The sequence below is a fragment of the Cajanus cajan genome, chromosome 1 (genome assembly GCF_000230855.2).
Source record: "Cajanus cajan strain Asha chromosome 1, NIPB_CcT2T_4, whole genome shotgun sequence".
Taxonomy (NCBI): Eukaryota; Viridiplantae; Streptophyta; class Magnoliopsida; order Fabales; family Fabaceae; genus Cajanus; species Cajanus cajan.
The window spans coordinates 4,588,412-4,610,904 of NC_138517.1; the positions used below are offsets into that span (position 1 = coordinate 4,588,412).

At 30.7% G+C, this 22,493-nt stretch overlaps 1 protein-coding gene across 8 annotated transcripts in view; it reads left to right on the forward strand.

Annotated features, from left to right (window-relative positions):
- The window catches only part of LOC114915644 (uncharacterized), a 101,654-nt gene that overhangs the window by 1,802 nt on the left and 77,359 nt on the right, over positions 1–22,493 (forward strand). Inside the window, exons 2-7 of one of the 8 annotated variants that reach the window (XR_014433487.1) lie at positions 1,306–1,425; positions 4,195–4,321; positions 5,419–5,462; positions 5,841–5,915; positions 6,035–6,113; positions 8,220–8,532. The exons of 3 other annotated variants lie outside the window; for them this stretch is intronic. The gene's annotated coding sequence lies outside the window, so the exon portion shown is untranslated. Of the gene's footprint in view, positions 1–1,305; positions 4,322–5,418; positions 5,463–5,581; positions 5,760–5,840; positions 5,916–6,034; positions 6,114–8,219; positions 8,533–22,493 lie in introns of those variants that run through there. 4 more of the 8 variants (XR_014433485.1, XR_014433483.1, XR_014433481.1 and 1 more) reach the window with 4 other exon arrangements.

Sequence of the window (22,493 nt, forward strand, 5' to 3'; positions counted from 1 at the left end):
TATATATACAAACACGTAAATATGACTCAACTTCTATAGTCTACTTATGGACTTTATTTTTTGTGTATAAATTCCAATTTTTACTAATTTGCACTGCATGTGGGTTTTGAGTGAAAACTTACAGTCATTTTATTTTTTTCTCTTATTTTACTAGGATACTTTTTTATCATTCTGTACGTGTTTAAGACTTGGCTCAACAGAAACTGTTAAAGCTATGCAATGAACCACATCAATTTTTTTTTGTCTCACTGTATCACTGATAGGAAGAAAACTATATGATGTATTGTTTTGACATTATCTTATAGAACTACCACGAGATTCCTTACAAGATATTTAATTTGTCCTTGTTAGGAGTAACAATATGGGGTAATTAATTTACATTTGTTTGTTTTAAGGGAAAGTGGGAATCTAAGGTGCAGCTCTGATAAGGCAAAATCTATGGTAGATGTAGACTGGCTAATTAACAAAGATCACAAGTTTAGTGTTTGTAATTGTTAATAAATGCCAGTTGGAGCCTAACATTCAGGATTTGATGGTTAAACATTGCAAATATTCAATGACTAATACATGTTATTAACAAAGATCACAAGTCATTTGTATTGAGTTTCAATAAGTTTTCAGTTTTGCGAGGAATTATGTAGTTCAATTATCATGTGGTGTATCCTGTAAATTTGTGCTTTAAGATACCTGGTTTTCGAAAATAGGAGGAAGCGACTATGATTGAACTACTTGTTGTTTACAGATAAACATGTTTCCTCCTAAATAAGTTTACAGACAGTAATTCTGTTTCATTAGTCTCAATTATATTAGAGTTTAGAACCAAGCCTCTCAACCTGAATTTCATTCACCACTTGAATGTCAAGTAACATATTAAGGAGGGAGTGGCATGTCCTTTTTAGACTTCAAGCAACTTGAACATCACCTGTCTTTGGCACAATCAGAAGGTCCTGACATGCCATTCTTAATAATATAAATATTTATTCCTAAATGATTTTTAGATGCTAGCTAGCTAAGTGCATTATGGTCTGTGCATGCATTTCAAATGTTATTCCATTATTTTTGGGTGTAATATTTTTGGTAAATAATGGTGGACAGGAGTATAAAAATGATCTGTACTACTAGACAATAGGTATGCAATCAACTGCTATATTATTTTCTTTTGTTTTGGTTACAAACTGTGCTGCAGTTTTTCATTCTACCTCTCTAGGTGATTCATTATCTTTTTGCTCTTTATTTTATTTTAATTTATTTTTGATTTGGTGGTTCTTGAGTTGAATGAACTAAGCATATTCTTTTCTGTGATAGGTCCTCTCAAGCATGTACGAAGAAAGAAAGTGCTGAAATTCTCATGTGCAAGTTTCTATCACATTCACGCCAACAGAACTGAAAATAGGACCGGTTTCTTCCTGTAGCATTTGTTGCATAGTTTGTGTTCTTCATCTTCCTCTTTTTTAATTAAAGTAAAAGGTTTGTAGTTAATTATGCTTTAAAAAGATGCTAAAAGAAGACAGATTGTAATATCCCTATTGGATGCGTTAATTAGGTTTTACTTGTCCAAATGTACAATCTATGGTTATAAAACAGGTGGGCTAATATGATACCATGAAACCACTTTGTAGCATTAAGCAGCTTGTGAATTCTTAATTGTTCTATATAGTGGTTACTGTTGTATTTTTTTTTAGTGATATTTCAAAAGGATTAATATGTTTATTTAATTAGAAAATTTTTGTTTAATTAATTTTGTTTTATTAAATAAATATTTTAATTATATTTATTTTGTTGACTTGGTTTTATAGATTAAGTCTTATCTTATATTTTCACTTAGTCTTCAAGAGATAATTACATTTTTATCTTATAACTTCGTAAAAGGTATTTTTGAGAAATAATTTCTCTTCATTATAAATATAATATATAGAAGGTTTTGAGAACATCTCTTCATATATCTTTTTTTGATTATATTACGAGTCTTATTAGTTATTCTCACTTGAAAATTTGTTAATTCTGTTGCCTCAATTATTAATTGGGAAGGACCTGTTATATCCTTGAGGACTTGCGCATCACACGGATAAGTCCTTAAGGACAATGCTATCACATGTCTCGGATTATTCTTAATTTTGTAATTGTATAATTTTCATATGAGAAAGAGGATTCTTGTTTGTGATTGATCATGAAGATGAACAATAATTTACAACAATCTTAAGAACTTATTTGTTGTCCATAAAATTTGAGTTTTACGGTGGACAATATGACACAATGAAACTAACCTCCTTGCAAAACCCTAGAACCTAAACCATGGAGAAACGTAGAATCAATGCTCCTAAACACGTTAGTAGGGAGGCTCCATGGGCACACTATAAATGGGGACAACTTCACCCGTGAGTCTAGAGGATTTTTTTATAGTGATAAAGTTTTATTTATTTTTTTGCTTCATAAAAAATGTGGAAGTTTTAGGCTTTTTAAATAAAGTGAATAGTAAGTTTAGATTTGTTTTTGATACATACTTTTTAGACTAAACTAGACTTGCAGTTTTGTGAACCTTATAAGTTGAGATGTGATATATGTAAGCAATGCAAGTTTAAAAGTTGATGTCATATTATGATATGTATCTTATCATGATTTAAGAATTTTGGTGTATATGTTGCTAGTGACAATGATCTTGGAAAAGAACAAGAGATTGAGACCTTTTTATAGGTTTGTTATAAGATATGGGACAAAAGGAAGATTCGATAAATTATTTATAAGTTGTGTATAACATAATGATTGATTTTATTGATCATATGAAGTCAATAATGGATTCGGTCGATCTTATGACTTAAATCCCTACGGAAGATATTGTTATATTAAACATCGAGAGGAATGAGACTATTAAACCACTTGAAAACAAACAAGTGGTTGTAATTCAACTTTTGTGATTGGAAATCCCATAAATAAGGTTCATATGAGTAAAAACAAGTCCCTTGTCAGTTTTGCTAGCACCAAGTTGATTTTAATCAATTTTAATATTTTTTTTTGTCTCTTCCTATGATGTGAGAAAGTGTTAGAACTGCATTAATGTGAGAATAAGTTTTATTGTTAAGCTTTATGAGGTTATGGGAAAGCTTGACAACTTATAAAACTTTTGATTTTCATATCCCTTATGGGTGGTGTATGATTTGCGGCATACACCTAATGACATCACCTATATGAGTATTAGGTGGGGTTGCTTGTATGAGATTTTGATGAGATATCTAGAGCAGTCATGAATATCGGGCATGTGCATGGCCTATTAGCGCACAATAGCGATAATAACAAGAATTGTGGGATGCAATGTAATTGGTAGACTTCTAACATGCGTCAAGTGTCTTTAGTTCATATAGCTTGCTATAACAATTATATGGTGTGTTAAGTTTTATCGATCTAGGTTTGGTTCATATAGCTTGTTACACCAGGTCCAACACATTACATCCAAGAGAATGAGAACTCATGAAATTCTTTTATTTTCTTAAAACTTTTTCTTGAACCTTTTTGAAATATGTGGGGAATTGTTGTATTTTTTTTAGTGATATTTCAAAAAGATTAACATGTTTATTTATTTAGAAAAAATAAAATTAATTTTGGTTTATTAAATAAATATTTTAATTAAATTCAGTTTTGTTGACTTGGTCTTTTAGATTAAGTCTTATCTTATATTTTGGCTTGGTCTTCAAGAGATAATTACATTTTTTATCCTAAGACTTGGTAAAAAGGTGTTTTTGAGAAACAATTTCTCTTCATTATAAAAATAACATACAGCAGGCTTTGAGAGTATCTCCTCACACATCTTTTCTTGATTATATTATGAGTCTCATAGATTATTCTCACCATACCGTTCGTTGGAGCCGAACAGATTTCTTGTGTAAGTTGTTGCTATCTGTATAAATACGAAGATCTGTGCTGCCAGTGTTGTAAGATTTGACTTTCTTTTCTTTTATTGTATTTTCATTTTATGATAAGGTTGGTGTTGATAACATGTGCATAATTGTAGATGTTGTGAAACGGCAACCCTTAGGTTTACCAATTGAAGAAAAAATAAGCAATTCAATGGGTGAAGTTGGACCTTCAATAACACTGGCCAGCTTATCAGAAATTCTAGCATTTGTTGTAGGATCATTTGTTTCTATGCCAGCATGCCGTGTATTTAATGCTTATCAGAAATTTAATGAGTTTGAACAGCAGATGGAGATGGTTGGGAGGATTAGGCACGACAATGTGGCTGCACTAAGAGCATATTACTATTCAAAGGAGGAGAAACTTATGGTGTATGATTACTACGAACAGGACAGTGTCTCTTCAATGTTGCATGGTATGTTATATTGATAACCTTTTCTCCCTTATATTATTTTCAGATCATTTAATTCATTATCACATACCTATACAACTATACAATTAAAATTGGTTTTCTGTAATGGAAGTACAAGTAGTCTTTTAAGAATACTAAGGCAAAGTAGTGGTACTTCCTTTCATTTCTTTTGTCTTCCTTAAATGCATAGTAAATAGTAATATGGGTCTATTTAGACAAAACATCTCCAAAAATATTTTTAAGAGAAAAAAAATGAAATGAACTTCTTCATAAGGTAAAATTAGTTTATATATATGTGTATTATAATTTGTAAAAACTCTCTTTTATTTATTTTTCCAAAATTTTATTTTTAACTGTGCATAATTTAGTTTATGTTTATGAAGAAGCTCATTTTCATTTTTTTTATTTGTCTCTCCTAGAAGAAACAGACACTATGTCATTAAATCAAAATTTGTCACTGATTATAATAACACCAAAAATTGTGACTACCTAAGTCTTGGAAGGGGTTCCATGCAGATATTGGTTTAGGTGAAAAGATGATTAAAGAAGTTACAAAATGAATGTTTTTTTCCCCAAATTCATGGAAACGTAATTTCCTTCCCTTCTTAATTAGCAAGAACAGGATTTTGGCTTAAATATTCATTTGTTGCAACAAGTCATGAGACTTAAATACGTAACAAAGTTAATTTGTTAACTTTTGGCATTAAATACACGGCATGCTTATCAGAAAGTGATTTTACAATTTCTTAACTCGGGGATTTTCTTTTCTATAGCTTTGGCGGTTCTACTGGACTTCCTTCTACAGATTACTGCCTTTGTAGCTTTGGTTACATTAGACTTTAATGCTTCAACATGAAAGGACTCTCATGTAATGAAACATCAAACATGTTAAGGATATAATTCACTCTTAAGTATCCACCTTTTAAGTTGTAAATTAAACTTTTACTTTTAAATTGATGCTCAATAATTGTTTATATATCTAACATTTCCATTAAAGAATAATCATGAATTATTTTCAGCTTCTGTTGGTATTTTGTATTTTAAACTTTTTTCTCTCCTTGTTTATATATGGTTCTAATGATATCCTAATCAAAGTGTAGGCAATAGGCAGGAAAGAGATGGATTGCTGACACGATATATGAAGGTAAAGTCATATTTAGTTCACAGGATGATCAAGTATAAACTAAAATATAAATTTTATTGTAGTACCTATGTTCTATGAATTCAATTTTATTGTTTTCTTATTATATTTGGTGATCATAGGCACAAAATTCTGAAGATAATTGTACTTTGTTTGAGATTAGTTAAATAAATAGGGAAGAATGAGGATGGAATGGGCATTCAGTGAGTTGGAACATTTGCAAGTAAAAGAGAAATCCTCTGTGAAAGGGAAACTGTTGGAGAACTACTTTTCCTTGTTGTGTTTTGTTTGAATAAATTGGTAAAGTTGTAGCTGAATTGGTGATGTTTCTATGTTTATTTATTTCACGATGACTAAATCCATAATCATGTGTTCATGTAGGTTAGGGTAAAAAATCTTAAACTTGTTGGTAGTGATGGCTGGAACCTAATGCGAGAAGGTGAAGCAGAGAAGCAGGTCTTGCATTTTGATTCCTAACTGGTTACTTTTATTTCTCTGTTCATGGTTTGCAGCTTTGATTCATCCATTGTTTTATCTATGCATACATCCTAACTTACAATCTTAAAATTGTGTAGAAACAATATGCTGCTTTGGTGTGGATTTCTCGACCTCTAAGATGAAGATTTTCAATGTGTTTCTTCTCTCAAGGATTTGGTGAGCTTTTATGTTGTGTATTTCTTGTTATCAAACTTGTATTTTGTAAAAGAAGTTTAACATACAAAAGCATCACTTGTGTTGTTTTTGATCTTTTTTGCAAGTCTGCATAATTCTATTTAGGCTGAGTAGTGCTCAAAATTGTGTGTCTACTTTTGTAATGCATGCTGATTTTAATTTTGTCATTAAAGCCTGTGATTTATCCATGTCTGTTATGACATGGCCCAAAAGAAATAGTAAGAACAGAGAGAGAAAAGAGAAAACAATTCATCTCTGCCAAGGGAATGGATCCCTTCAACCAAGAAATCAGTCATTACAAATGAGTATCAAAATCTGACCCTATACAGTATCTGAGTTTCCCTATATTTATATTTATCCCTAGGTGCAAAACAAATTCCCTTCAATTACTAATTGTCTAACTCCCTTCCTTTTCCTTCTAGTGTGCACACACATTAAATATATGCATGCCATGAATCCATTTCTGTGTAGTGCTTATATAATTATATTGATCTGCTATTGCATCATGTTTTGATGTAAATACTGCTACAATTGATTAAAAATAGGTCCTATTGTTCTTACTAGTCAATTTGGTTAATGTTGTGATTGTTGTCCAATCAATCACATACATTAGTATCAAATTTATTTTCATCTAAAAACCTGATGGAAATAATAGATCCCAAGTTTCAACTTCAAGATAAGATTGAGGAAATGAAGCATGATAATTGATTTCATATTCTTGACTTCTTTGAAATTTTGTTATAGCTTGAGCAAGGTTCTTTAATGGGAATCAACACCTACCACATAGAACCACCTAAATGTATGTGAAGCTTTGGTGGGTTAAGTAGAGTTTTTTAAGCAAGTAACCATCAAATACAGTTCTTAGCTTTTGGAAATCAAGTACAGTGTAGATGAAATCGATAACATCAAATATAAATGCTAGACTTATAGCTAGATGCTGTCTTGATTTTTTTTATAATGTTAAAAGTTATTAATTTAATGTATCTTTATGTAATTATATTTGAACAAGAAACATACAAAACACATAAATATTATTATAAGTAGAATTTACTAAAATAAGTGATCCTACACTACAAAAAAGGTATTGATTAGTGACAAAATATCAAAATATTTCGTGATTCGGTTTTAGTTCCCTTTAATACGTTTTTAGTCCCTACATTTTAACATAAAACCACATCACTTTTGGTAAGTGTAGCAACTAAAAATATATTAATTTTTTTATAAAAACTAATAGCAAATTTTTGAGATATTTGGCAGAACCAAAAACATTTTATCGCCTTAATTTTTTTTTTCTTTCTGGTAATCATATACAGTTTGCTAGTGTGCAGTGCTATGCAATTCTATTGCCATATTCAGCATTCGAGCTTAATTGAATTTACTTTAGCTTGGTCATCACTCTGCTTGTTTCAATTAGCTTGGTCATCACTATGCTTGTTTCAATTTGAAATAGTTTCTGAAACCAAAACCCAAAAGTGAACGCAAAAGTTCTGTATTCTCGTTTTTGGACAAATGTTCCTTATAGGCATTTTATAAGAACTCCGTAAAAAGAGCTTTTGAAAAACTGACAATTGCTTTCCAATCATTAACATAGTCGCAACAAATGCAAAGGATGAGTGAGATACAATGACATTTAGTTATTGTTTATTTGCTTTGTACATGAAAAATATTTCAGATTCATCAATGAAATAAAAATTTGACTTTGAATATTATGTAAGGCTCAGCACATATTTTTCACTGGCTCTTGTTTTCAATTCCTGAAGTAGGACTTGAGTCACTTCTCTGGTAGATCTCCATATTTTGTCATCATTTCATCATACATTCATATGTCCCTATATTATGGTCTATCAAGTCCCATGTTGTGCCACTCAATGCTTTCCATCAAATTACTTGCTACTAAAACCTTGTCACTGCAAAATCTTGACTTTTACATATGAAATTACATAGTCTATCATTTAAGAATTACCAGTGAAGTGGAATTTTTATTCGCTTGTATTGCCTAATATCTTTATATTCTAAGCATGTTATGTTATTGATATTATTTCTTACATATTTTGACTTAATATTTTTGTGCTATTTGACATGCTAAAGGTTATAGCTGCAACAGTAGCAAGTGATCAAGAGAAATACAGTGAAGCATTTCTTGGGAAGCGAAACGCAGAGTATTGTAATTGGATTCTTGACTCGGAGGAGTGGGGAGGTTAATTGGCTTATGTTTTCCTAATCAATGTTTTTTTTTTAAATATAAAAAGAATATGGAGATATTGGCCAGTTTTACTCTGCAATTTTGAACTGCTACTTTTGGTGGCCAATGTATGAATGTAAAACCTCAAGTGTGGAGAATTCATTTTTATTTGGAACTTGGAAGGTAATGAAACTTGCCCTAAGCGAGGTTGATTTAACATCTATAGTTTTAACTTCTTTGGCTTTTAAGAAACTTTGCTAACATAAATATATTACGAAGTATATAAGAGTAAAATAGATACACCTAAAGAATATTTTGCACCAATGTGCAAAATACCTTTAAAATCACAACATGCTTATAAACCATTATACAAACTAGGAATTCTGTACTTGGTATAATAATTGGTTATGTGGCTCATTGTCTAATATCTTGGCGAAAAAGAAAGTAGAGTGTACTGTGTTTTTTATTGAGTGAGGATATTTCCCTCAGCTCTCCCGAGTCCCCTCCAACCATTGTCAAAAAAGAAGACCCACAAAGCAAGAGATACACCAGTTTTAGTCTTGCAGAAAGGTCTGGCATCATGGTTATAATCATAGATTTCAACTATTAACAAAACCATATCATGAATAAAAAACACATATGTTACTTGCAAAATAATAAGCATAAACTAACCTAGAGTGGTCCCAGCAGATATAAAAGGTTCATTTTGAAATGAAAAATGCCACTTCTTAATCTCAGATTTTGCAGCCTCAAGTTCATTATGGAATTATACAATGAACTGGTAAACATTTTTAGGAAACAAAGAAAGTACAAGTCAACCTATATACTGAACTTTGGGCCACTCTGTTAGGATACTCAACTCCAACAGCTTAGGCTCAGTTATGTGAATGTTTTTGAACTAACAAATGGATTTAAAAATAGTGTGTAAATTTTTTTTGTAATCTCTGAAAAATTTGTTCCACCTAAAACGTTTGAACAAAAAAATTATAATGAAATATTATACAAAGTAAAAATAGGGAATCAAAATGGATATGAATCGAAAATTCACCTTAAATAGAAGCAATCGATCGAAGAACAGCGTAGAGAAGAGAAAGCTTAAAAAACTCTTGCGAAATCACTAACCCCGTAGAGAACAGTGTAGAGAACACTTAGCAAAATGCTTTCATCCCAAATTGGCTCACGAAAGACTGTGTTGAGCATGAAATGAAACTAAAGGTTTGACGGAAAAAGAAGTTTGAGAGTGAACTATTCACATCACCACCGTCATTCATAATATAATAGACCAAAATTTAATCATATTATTTGGTTTCAATTACATTCAACCAACTCAACATTACAATATATAAAAGCTCTCCGCACGATATACCAAGTATTTTCCTTTTTTCTTAATTTTGAAAGACTTTTCAAGAAAAAAAGCAGTGCACCGTGTTTAATAGAATATTGAAATTTTGATACTTGATTTAAACAGTTTACGTACAGTTGGTTTTCATTCACAATTATTGAAGAAACAATGTATAGAATAAAACTTCACGTTTGAAACTTTATAAGACACTTATGGGAGAAATAAAATCCATTTATATGCCAATCAAGCGTGCATAATCCAACTTAATAATTCCGATTCTAAAATATTTATAATATAGGTTCAACAATTCGAAATTAATTCTTTATCTTGTGTGATACTAGCTAGTAGCGAAAATACTTTCACGAATCAACATTCTTATTTGCAGCGAAAAGAGAGAAAGAAATCCCTATATTTTATAATTAGGATTTATGCATAACTGAAAAAAAAATATCATTCATAAACACTATAATAAATAAAATTTTTCTGATATTTAATATTATTTATAGTGATAATAAAAATGGTTATCTAATATTTTATAAATAGATTTGTAAGATAAAAGTTGTCTTATACTCAATAGATATTTGAAACTCATAATTTTTACATAACAAAGGAATATTGTGTATCTTTCTTCAAAGTGGGAATCCCCTTTGACCTTAAAGCACATTAATCTTCTTGATAGAAGATTAAAACTAAAATTTCACTCCCTTTGACTCTTCTTCTACTCTCTTTATTTTTCGTGATTGCTAGGATTTAAGAGAATACTTTTCATTAAAGAGGGGGACTTTGTTTCACATTAGTGGGTATTTATAATTGTTAGGTCAAAAGACAATGTTAGACTCTCTTATTCTTAAGTTTTGTTGATAACAAACATAAAAACAAATCATTCACTAAGACGCAAATCATTAATAAGAAGAATCATGTATATAATGATATGTTCATTAAGATGATTTTGTTAGAGGATAAGACAAACCCTTAGTCATTAAAAGAGATATGCATTAAATCTTTTATTATTTACAATCTCTAAACCAGATATTAACTATGTTTGAACAATTCCTTAACAGATCAATTTTTAAAATGTTTCCTTGGTACCAACGTTGTAGAAAAAAGAAAGAAATACATTTTTTGCGTTAGAAAAGGATAAACAAATCTCTACAAACACAAAAAGTTGCAATCAAAATTTGTTTCATTACTGCATCATCCTAACATATGCATGGTCTACCTGCTTGGTGTCAAAAGGTGATAAGAAACTTCCTTAATCAAATAACAAGTGACAATTTAATGAAAACATTTAATGGAAATATTTATTACACCAGCAAACACTTCTCTTCTTAGGGAGCAAATCATGAAGACAAAAGAAGCAAGTCATAAGAGAGAAGCCCAATAACTTGCAAATATCATCTTCACTAAAACCATATAAAAGGAAACTTAAAGTTAAAAAAAAAAAAGATTGATAATTGCAAAAATTACATTTTTTCTATCTGTGAAAAGATTTTGTACTTAATTTATTGTATCATGTCTTGATAAGAAGACAAAACAACGTTGTAAATCTTAGTAAATCTAAGTTATTGGGTTTGAGCAGGAGAGACTTGACTATAAAAAAATACTTATTATTGAAGCTTGGACAAACTTTGTGCGAAAAGAATACTATAGTAGATTGCTTGAAGAGACAATTCAAAGAATACTTAGGGTTGAGTCAGAAGTGACTTGGTAAAGAATATTTGTATCTTTGATGAGATAGTGAAATTTGATCTAGTTGGATGAAAAACTAGACGTAGTCTTAATGGTTGGGATGAACTAGTATAAATCTCTAAGTTCATTCTTTACTTTGTTTGCTCTTTTATATCTATATCACGATTACTACTTCACTAAACTACAATAAGTGGGACTTTTTAGTAACACTATTTAACTCCCCTTCTGATGTTCTTTTTTTCTCCACAGTTTATTGTTGGATCGAGTACTAACCACTAGGCCAAAAACTATATTTGATAGTCAAGGCGTTACTCTTTCTACTTAATACTAGAAACCCAAATGCCATATGTCTCAACTGTAACTTGACCCACCTAAGCCTCTACCACGGGGCAATTGATGTCACCCGACAAACAATCTCTCCCTCAACAATTGCTCCTATTGAGAATCAAACAGACAACCTTAGCTTTGATACCAATTGTTGGATCGAGTGCTTACCATTAGGTTAAAAGTTATAGTTGATAGTTAAGAAGCAACTCTTTCTACTTAACCATAGCAGTCTAAGCACATGTGTCTCGATTATGACTTAACCCACCTAAACCTCCACTATGGGACAATTGATGTCACCCAACAAACAATAACCCCTTAAAATTCTATTCCCACCAAATAACAATTTATTTTCAGAAACTACTTCATTAAGTCCATTTACAATTTAGTCAGTAATTATTTAATTATTAGCCTTTTTATACATCACATACCTCTCGCATGAAACATAATTATCTTGCACAACTAAAATCCTTTAGCTATAATGTTGTCATGAAAATGCATTGCTTTCTAATCCCTACAATTAAATAAATGTAATGTGATGTGTGACACTCTTTACTTCATATACTGACATAAACATATAAAATAAGAGGATGGGAAAGAGTTTGAAAATAAAATTTACTGTAAAAGAAATGTTCACAAATTCCTTTAGATAGAGGTATCACATATAAAACACATCAATCATAAGTAGTAACGTAAATCCTACTATGAATGGAATTAATAAGCCATGAAATCCTTGTTAAAAAATATTATGTGGCTCGTATAAAAATTTATGTTTAGTTAATTATCCTATTAATATAATTAATTAATTGATAATAAAGAGTTGTTAGAGTAATAATTAAGTATTAAGAGTCATAATAAGTATGTTTATTAGTTCTTAATGGAGGAACTAATGGAGGACTATTATAATAATAAGGTAGATGGTTCCTGATCTTGCCTGTAAAAAGACCTATGGTGTTCTATTGTCTAACGAGCTTAAGGAAAGACTAAGATTAGAAGAGTTCTCTATTTTTTTAAATATCTAAAATACTTGGTTGCATATTTAGTAGTTTGGTAGCAGTGATTACAAGAGGTATGTTTTTGCTATTATAAGTTATATATATTAAGGTTTTAATTTTCTTACATTTGGTATCAGAGCCTACTTAGTGAAAATAACAAATTACAATGGAAATAAAAATTCAACTACTCAAATTAAATAGTATGAATCAAATCCTAATTAGTCCTAACTAATTACCATGTGTCATGTATCCTATCAAAGCAAAACCTAACATTTGAGGTCTAAGCCGTATCACTGACATCATCAGCACCATGATGATGATCACCTATAATAGCCACAAGAAAACAACACAAAAGAAAAGGGAGTGAGAAATATCTTACTGTAACACCCCGAGTTTTTCTATTAATACTACAAATAATTATTATTTATTTTGTATTTATGAAGATTATTTCCTTATAATTATTTTGATTAATTAAATGAGTTTGATTGAATTTTTAAAGGTTTTTAATAATAATCATTTATGAAAATTATTTTGCATAATATTATTAATTATGATATTTTGTTATTATTATTATTTGAAGAAAATCATGTTTTAAATTGTATTGATATTTTATTTTAATTTGATATATATATGTTATTTATTTATTTATTAATTAGTAATTATGAATTTTCATAGTCCCGGAACGGGCCGTTCCACTTTGGGAACAGGCCGTTCCAAATCGAGTTGCATGGGAAAAATTTCAACCTAGAACAGGCCGTTCCAATTTGGGAACGGGCCGTTCCAGATGAGGTTTTAAAGAACAAGTATTGACCCCAGAACGGGCCGTTCTGATTTTGGAACGGGCAGTTCTGGGAGAGGCTTTTCTACATGTTTTATGTGCCCAGAACGGGCCGTTCTGGATTCAGAACGGGTCGTTCTGGCTGCGGCCTGATGTCTATAAATAGAGCGTTTTGCACTTTCTAAAACTCATTTTTTTTTTCATTTTCTAATCTTTTTCCTCCTTTCTCTTTGAAGACAAAGGGAACCTAGAGGGGGCGACCAACAAGATTTGGCTCCTGCTTATCGAGGTAAGGGGGGAGTGAGAAACCTCGCCCTGGGTGTGAGATTGTATGTTGGGTAGTGGGATTGGCTCCCAATCCTGTGTTTGTTGTATGTCATATTTTTTTTGTATGTTCCAATTACTTAATTAATATGCGTGAATGAATAGAAACTTTGTTTAGGCTATGATTGTGGAATTTGGTGCTCCTATGAGTTCCTACAGGAAACTCTAAGGGAGTGCATTGGTGCTTGTATGAGTAAATTAATTGTGATAATAATTATATACGTGAATTATCTTATTTTAAATGTTTATTGCATAAATTAGAACGCTCTATGGGTTCTTGAGAGAACCCTATGAGCACCAGGCAAAATAGGAATATTTCTGTTTTGCCTTCTGTCTATTCCGTTATATTCCCTATTAAAAGAGATGTGTGAATGTGTGTTTAATTTTGAAAATAAACAAGTTTTGATATGAATTAGAGTATTCTGTGGGTTCTTGTGGGAACCCTATGAAAAATAGTCATATTTCTAATATTTTATGTTTTACCTTCTGATTATTCTGTTGTATTCTTTGTTGTACGAGATGTCTGAATATATGTTTACTTTCGCAAATAGATGAGTTCTGATATGAATAAAAGTGCTATGTGAAAATTGTGAATATGATGTGATAATGCAAATGTGTGATGATGAAATGTAATGAAGAGATGTGATGATGAGATGTGTTGAGACATGATAATGTGATATGGGAATGAGACATGATAATGTGATATGAGAATGCATAGAGTCTTGATTGACATGCATCATTTGCATAAATGTTTTAAGGATACGATATGGAATACACCGCCAGAGAAGGCCCCCTAGTGTATAAGCTTTGGGGATTAGTCCTTGGGGATAGCTCGGTTTGGAAGTCCCAGTTTCACCCATTGTGTGCATGAGATGTATCTTGCATGGCTTAGCTATCCCGATGAGACTCTGGTAGTATATCCTTCTAGTGAGAGTGCGCAGAGGGTGTGACCCGGCATGTACTCCTAGACTACTCTTCGTGTATTGCTAGCGACAATATGCCATGTGATGTTTTACTGGCGCCACATGCATGATAATGTGAAGTCCGTGTCCAGGCATGTACATCCTTATTATTAAATGATGATAAATTACTATTTGTATGACTTGGATGATTGAATAAACTATTGTTGTTGATTGATCTATGAGGTAACTGTATTGTTTTGTTTGGTTATCCGGTTTGCGTTCCTACACCGTGAGCCAGAGTGAGATGTTTCTCACTCCCTTCTTTTGTGTTGTTTCTCTTGTTTGATATACAGGAGACATTAGCAGCATGAGGCTAAGGTGTGGATGATGGAGCTTAAGCTTCTATGTGGGATTTTGCTCTAATAGGACATGTGACATCGGAACATAGATAGAATTAGAACATGACATTGTTTACGATTTATTAAAGTATATATTTTGAAAATTTTAATTTTTATTCTTTGTAATTTTTATTTGCTATTTGGATTAAGGACATGAATGTGAATTCTCTACCCACATGATTATTGTAATTGTCGTTTCATTTTTAAATATTTTTTTTATCCAATAAGATATTTCTTTTTTATTATTATGTATATATATGTTGGGGTAAAGGGTGTCATACTTACTCTGGCTCGCGGTATAGGAATGTAAACCAGTTAGCCAAATAAAAATAACACATAAAATAAGAAATAACATACATAGTTACACATTATCAACATATCTAATTCATTCATATCATAATCAACAATAACATATAAGATTATGATGCATATGCAATGGGCATAGATGACATGTTATCATGCACGTGTGTCCAGTAAAATATCACTCTTGTGCATTGACACTAGCAACATACTCAATAGTCGAGGAGTACTTGTCAGGTCACACCTTTTATGCACTCTCACTAGAAGGACATACTACCAAGGCTTGGTCAGGATAACTACCACGAAAGATACATCCCATGCTCACGAGGATAGGATTGGGACTTCCAAAACAAGTTATCCCTAAGGTTGGTTCCCAAGTTTTTACACAAGGGACCTTTCCTGCTAGTGTATTCAATATCGTACCCTTTAAAAACATTTTATGCATATAATGCATGTCAAATAGACTCTATGCATTATGTTCGTATGGTTCCATGATCTCACATTAACATTCTCCTCATATCACATTAACCTTCATTCATATTCATATGTTAATAAATTTATATCAATTCATATCACATTAACATTATAATATAGGATCACAACATAAGTTATTCATATTCATATGTTAATAAATTGATATCAATTCATATCACATTAACATTATAATATAGGATCACAACATAAAACTTAATAAAAGCATAACAGGAGATTCGCAAGCAAGACAGTGCCCAATGACACACACCTGACACCTCACACCTAGCATGAGTCCTCTAGAGGATCACATTGGTCTCTATTTAAATTGTTCTTGACGTGACCGAGACTACACCCAACAAGAACACCATCGAGAGCCCTCCGGAGTGTCCACACCCAACAAGAGTCAGCTCGTGCTCAATGAATGCATCATAGGGAACCCCTAGAGCTTTCACGCTCGACGAGAGTCATCTCACACTCGATGTGAGAGACCTTGAGAGAAAACTTTGCTCTCGACCTCAATGACGCCCGATGTGCCCTAAGTGGCACCTGACGACGTATCAAAAGTAACACGCAATAGAAACACAAATTTTGTGAGTAACATTTCAAATTACCCAAACATACAACTCAATCGATAAAAGCATCCTATAGAAAGCAATAAACATTCCATATTATTCAATTTACACTTACAACCAATATCTTTACTCAAAATAGCATCAAGTCCCCTTAAGGTTTCCCATGAGAACTCACAAAGACCTCAAATCATACAATTATCATCCAGAACATAAAGTTAATCACACATTCAAATAATTAATGTCATTAATTAGGCGTAACAAGAACAGGGAGAAAAATATAAGCATTTAGGGTGACTTCTCATACATAGGCATACAACATACACAAGATTGGGACTAATCCCTCTACCTGACATACAAACTCACACTCAAAGCAAGGTTTCTCACTCCCTCTTATCCGGATAAGCTCTAGACGATGGGTGCATGACTCTAGAATGATTTTCTTCTTACTCTTGTTCTCTGAGTTCTGAAGTGCATACATGAAAATAGAGGTGTAAAAGGGTTTAATCCAAAAACTCCTCTCTTAATAAAACTAACCTTCCATTAACCCTTTCGTTAAAACATACTAACCATAGTTACAAATCCTTTCCCTTTTAATAAAATATTATACTATTCATTAATAAAATATCATATAATATATTCTAAAATATTTTACATAATTAAAACAAATATTTAACAACCCTTGTTAATAAAATAAAATATCAAAATTATTAATAAAATAATTATATTATCTTTTATGAAAAATGGGGTGTTACAATATTCAACTTATTTTTGTTTGGTTATTAATTTCAATTTCAATTAATGAGTATAATATGTTTCTTTTTATTGAGTCCTCGTTATCCGGTAAATGTTATATCAAATATAATTTGATATGCACTAATGACCAACAATTTGTTGTTTTTATTTTAAATGAATGGATATGTGTATTATTTATATAAAGATCTGACAAGTCACTACACTTAGTACAACACAGTTACTATGTAGCAAAAAGCATAAAGAGTCAACTTACCTAGAGCTATCATGCAACAGTCCAAGCAACCATGTAAACAAATATATGTATAGGGTGTAGAAAACATAAAATAATCTCTGGCAATTTTGACTTGAAAACTTAAACCCTGTTAAGTCAAAAGATAATCTTAGATCCCTCAAATTTTGATGATAACAAACTAATGATTTTCCTCTAAAAAAATGAATTATCTACAAAGATATTTTACATCAAATAAAATGTGAAAAATATATATCATTTATAAGATGAAGAAAATTAGATTAAGCATACAATCTGTTTCATTATACATTAAAGGCTAAATGCCTAATTTGGGCCCTCATAATAATTAAAAATTTCAATTTGGTCCCACTTTATTTTTTGGATTCAATTTAGTCCCCAATAATTTAAAAACACATTAATGTGGGACTTCCGTCCAAATTCCACAAACAGTGTTAAATGTGGATGACGTGGATGCCACGTAGATGCATAGGTGGCAAGGTCCCATACGTATGTTGTTATCCTCCTCCTCTTCCTTCTTTAATGCATCTGGAATGACCTGTTCTAAAACTAGAACGACTCGTTCTGCTTGCACTCGTTGTGTGTTAATTTTGCATCTAGAACGGGGTATTCCAGATGCAAAATTAACACACGACGAGTGCAAGTAGAACGGGCCGTTCCAGATGCATTAAACATACGTATGGGACCATTAAAGAAGCATTGACTGATATTTAAATTTAAGTGTTACATTTCAACAAAATGTTCAACAAAATGCAGTAATGTGGTTCAAAGATTGAAAACAAAAATTCATAACATAACATAAATTCAAAGACTGAAATATGGTTTAGAGACTGAAAACAAAAATTCATAACATAACATATACTAAGAAAGTTCAAAGAAACTACTGAGGAGGGAAATCATCTGGATAACGCTGAAGATGCAAATTATATATGTTGTCCACCATATAATTATATTGTTGTTGGCGTTCATCCATCTTTTGTAATCGACGATCCATACACTGAATGGCTGGCAAGATACCAACATTATCTACCTGTACATGTGGTTGTGTGGTGAAATGTTGGTCTTGTGTGTCCTCTTTCTCTACTCCAGGTTGTACCTCCTCAAGACCAGGTTGTTGTTTTTAGGGTACATCGGTCAATGACTCCAAGGGGAAACATCATGTCATTTCATCCTTGACTGTATGGTGCCGATTTGGTAGTTTCATCCTTGACTGTATATTGGTACATTTTGTTGAACATTTTGTTGAAATGTAACACTTAAATTTAAACATCAATCAATGCTTATTTAATGGTCCTATACGTATGTTTAATGCATCTGGAACAGCTCGTTCTGAAACCAGAACAGGCTATTCTAGATACATTAAAGTGAGACCTTACCACCTATGCATCTACGTGGCATCCACGTCGTCCACATTTAACATAATTTGTGGAATTTGGACGGAAGTCCCACATTGATGTATTTTTAAATTATTGGGGACTAAATGAAACCAAAAAATAAAGTGGGACCAAATTGAAATTTTTAATTATTATGAGGGACCAAATTAGGCATTTAGCCTACATTAAACGTATATTCTAAGTGAGACTAACATTAAATTTTATTAAATATATTATTCCTTAACAGATCAAACTAAAAAGAAATGTTGAAACTCTCAAAATTTTTTAAAAAACGAAAAGTCAATTTATTTGTTAGAAGTAAAAGGAAAAATCTTGGATATCACAAAAAAAGGCTTTGTAAAGAACTGCTTTACGTTGACTTCAGCTACTCTACACTAACATTACTTCTACCATGCTCATTTTAGAAGGAAATGATGATAAGTAGCTTGTTAGATCATATAAGAGATACATTCCTTATTGAAAGGTATTTAATGCTCACATAAAATGCAACAATGGTAATTTCTCTAGGATCTGGAAAAAAGACAGACGAAGCAACTCATGAAGCAAATTGTGAGTTCAACTCAAAAATGCCACAATAGTGATCTTCTCTATACCTATTATAAAAGGATCAATTTTTCAAGAAAGACAAGAGAACAAACTATAAAGAAACATAGAGAAGTGATACACATTGATAAATTTGTATAGAGAAGCATACTGAAATACACAGAGCAGAAAACTATAAAAAAACACTTATTGTAAATTATATATATATATATATATATATCTTTATAGATTACTTGTGTTTTTATTGCCGATTACACCATATTTAGAAGAGACGGAGCAATCTGTGTCATCAATTACCTTTGTTGTAAAGGGTTAAGCCTGGAGACTTGTTTGAAAGAATACTTAGTTTTGAACTTGGAGAGACTTGTTTGAAAGAATTCTTAGTGTTTGAGCCTCGAGAGGCTTGGTTGAAAGAATACTTGGTGTTAAGCTTTGAGAGACAAGTTGATCAAAGAATACTTGGATAGTTGCTTGAAGAGGCAAGTCAAAGACTACTTAGGATTGACCTAGAAGTGACTTGGAAAAAGAATACTTTTAATGTTGTTCAAAGTTAGTGGAACTCAATTTGGTTGGATTGAGAATTGGACACAGCCCCAATGATTGAGACGAATTAGTATAAAAATCTCTAGTGTTTCATCTCACTTTTTTCCAACACTTCATTTGATAAGTTATTTTCTTTTCACTACACAAATGTGAGTTTTTTATGCACACTATTCAACCCCCATTATTCTAGTGTGTCTTTTCTCCACAAATTCTCTTATGGGGTTACAACAAAATCCTATATTTCCATAATTTTATATGTGATTTCTTTCTTAAAACTTCATGTTAGATTTCTTAGGGAAGATAAATTCCTTAAATTATGATTGGTATATATATATATATATATATATATATATATATATAGAGAGAGAGAGAGAGAGAGAGAGGAATGATTCATTTATTTAAAGAGTATGTCTATTTACTTAATAATTCACATTCTACATTAAATTTTAAAGATCCAACTGTTACATTAAAAATTCTTAATACATAGATCAAGTTTACAAATTTTTAAAAAAATTGAAAACTATTGGATACTCTATTTCCTTAATTAAAATTGGCAAATGATCATAAAAGTATTTTATACGTTGATTTAAATTAACGAAACAAAGTATCCAATAGTTTTTAATTTAAAAAAAAATTATAAATTTGATCTATACATGAAAACCTTTTAATTTAACGGTTGGATCATTAAAATTTAGTGCAAAACATGTTACTAAGTGGAGTAAATTTAGATAGACTTACCCCTTGTGTACTATATTTTTCTAATTATGTATTTTTTTTTCTTATTTTTATTGAGATTTTGTTGCCCAATTTTAATCATTAAATTTGTTTCAGTAATAAGTATATAAAAATTTGTTCTCATCATTGGATATACGGCAATGGAGTAGTGGAATAGGATGGATAAATAAGCCAAGTTACAAAAATGAAAATTCATTACAAGAAGAACATTAATAACATTTTCTTAATGTTAGTTAGAATAATTTTTTAATTACAAATTAATAATGAATATCAAACTGCTAATTAAATTGTTGATAAAGTGTTGACATAATTAGATATTCACTTAATAAATGTATTTAATAATTTATAACTGTCAATTAAATGTAATTTATAATCATTTATTATTAATTACCAATTATAATAATTAAATATAATCCATAACTATCAATTACTGATTATATGCAATTAAGCCTTAAAATTTTATTAAGTTAATTGATTTTCTATTAAAATATTTAATACAAGTTTTAATTTTACTATTATACTCTTTTTTTTCGTATTTCTTTAAATTAAATTAAATCAATTTTAAATTAACGGGTCATCAAGTTTATATAAAACTTTTAAACCTAGATCTATCGGCATACTTCAATTTCAATAAATAAAAAAAAAGTATTAGAAACATTTATTTATAATTGTATATTACTATTAAATTTATTTTCATATCATTTTTAAAAATAATTTTGATAAATTTAATATTTAATAAATTTATACTTTGAACTACTTAAACTTTTATATATATATATATATATATATATATATATATATAATTCATCTAATATATATTTTTATCATATTTGCATGTTAAATTTTATAATACATAAATTAGGTATTTTCAAATAATTAATTTCATTTATTTATTTTTTTCTTTTGGATTTTAAATGTTAATTGATGTGATTATTTTATCTTAAATATAAAGGTCACTTCATTTCTATGTTGCACGGACACAGTATGCGATTGTTGGGTCCCCAAGTTTAACACTCTTAAGGAGCGAACACATTGTGGATGCAGCTCGGACACGTTGTGGATGCACCTCGAACACATCTTGGACTTGGACGCGCCTCGGATACTTTGACAGATTGTGTCCACACAAATTAGACACGTCTCCATCACAGACACCTACAAAATTGACGTGTCATCATCTACAAAACTAAAACTAACCTGTCTCCATCGCAAACACCTACAAATGAACACTTCTTCATCTTGATGTACTATTAGATATGTGGATTCAAGATTTTTTTAAAAAAAAGAATAAATCTCAATAAAAAAAAAAATAGAGAAGTGATGATTTGAGAGTTTTTTAAAACAAAAGAATAATAAATCTCAATAAAAGTATAAATAAAAAAGGGAGAATTTGAATTAAAAAAAATCTCGATAAAAATAAAAACAATGAAGGGAGGATTCGAGATTTAAAAAGAAAAATTATGAACATGTCTCTTAATAAGTTTTTTGATACCTAGTAGGTTATTGTTATATTAACATATAATATTTTTGTCATGTTATTTATATTAAAATAAACATCAAAAGAGAACCACCTCCGACGTGACTCACCACCGGACAACACTACCCGACTCACTAATCTTGTCTTGCTCCCATATCAAGTATGATCATAGCAGTTCCAAACCACAAGGGAAAAGACAGGGTAAGCCAGGGATACAAAATCATTGTCATACAACAACTTGCAACATAAACAACTTAAAATGAACATCATTTATTACATCATAGCAAGTCTCATCATACAACTCAAGGCACTCAAACAATGTGTATAACTAGGCAACTTTATCATAGATAGAATACAACATAAAGTCATTGGACAATATCACACTCACAACTT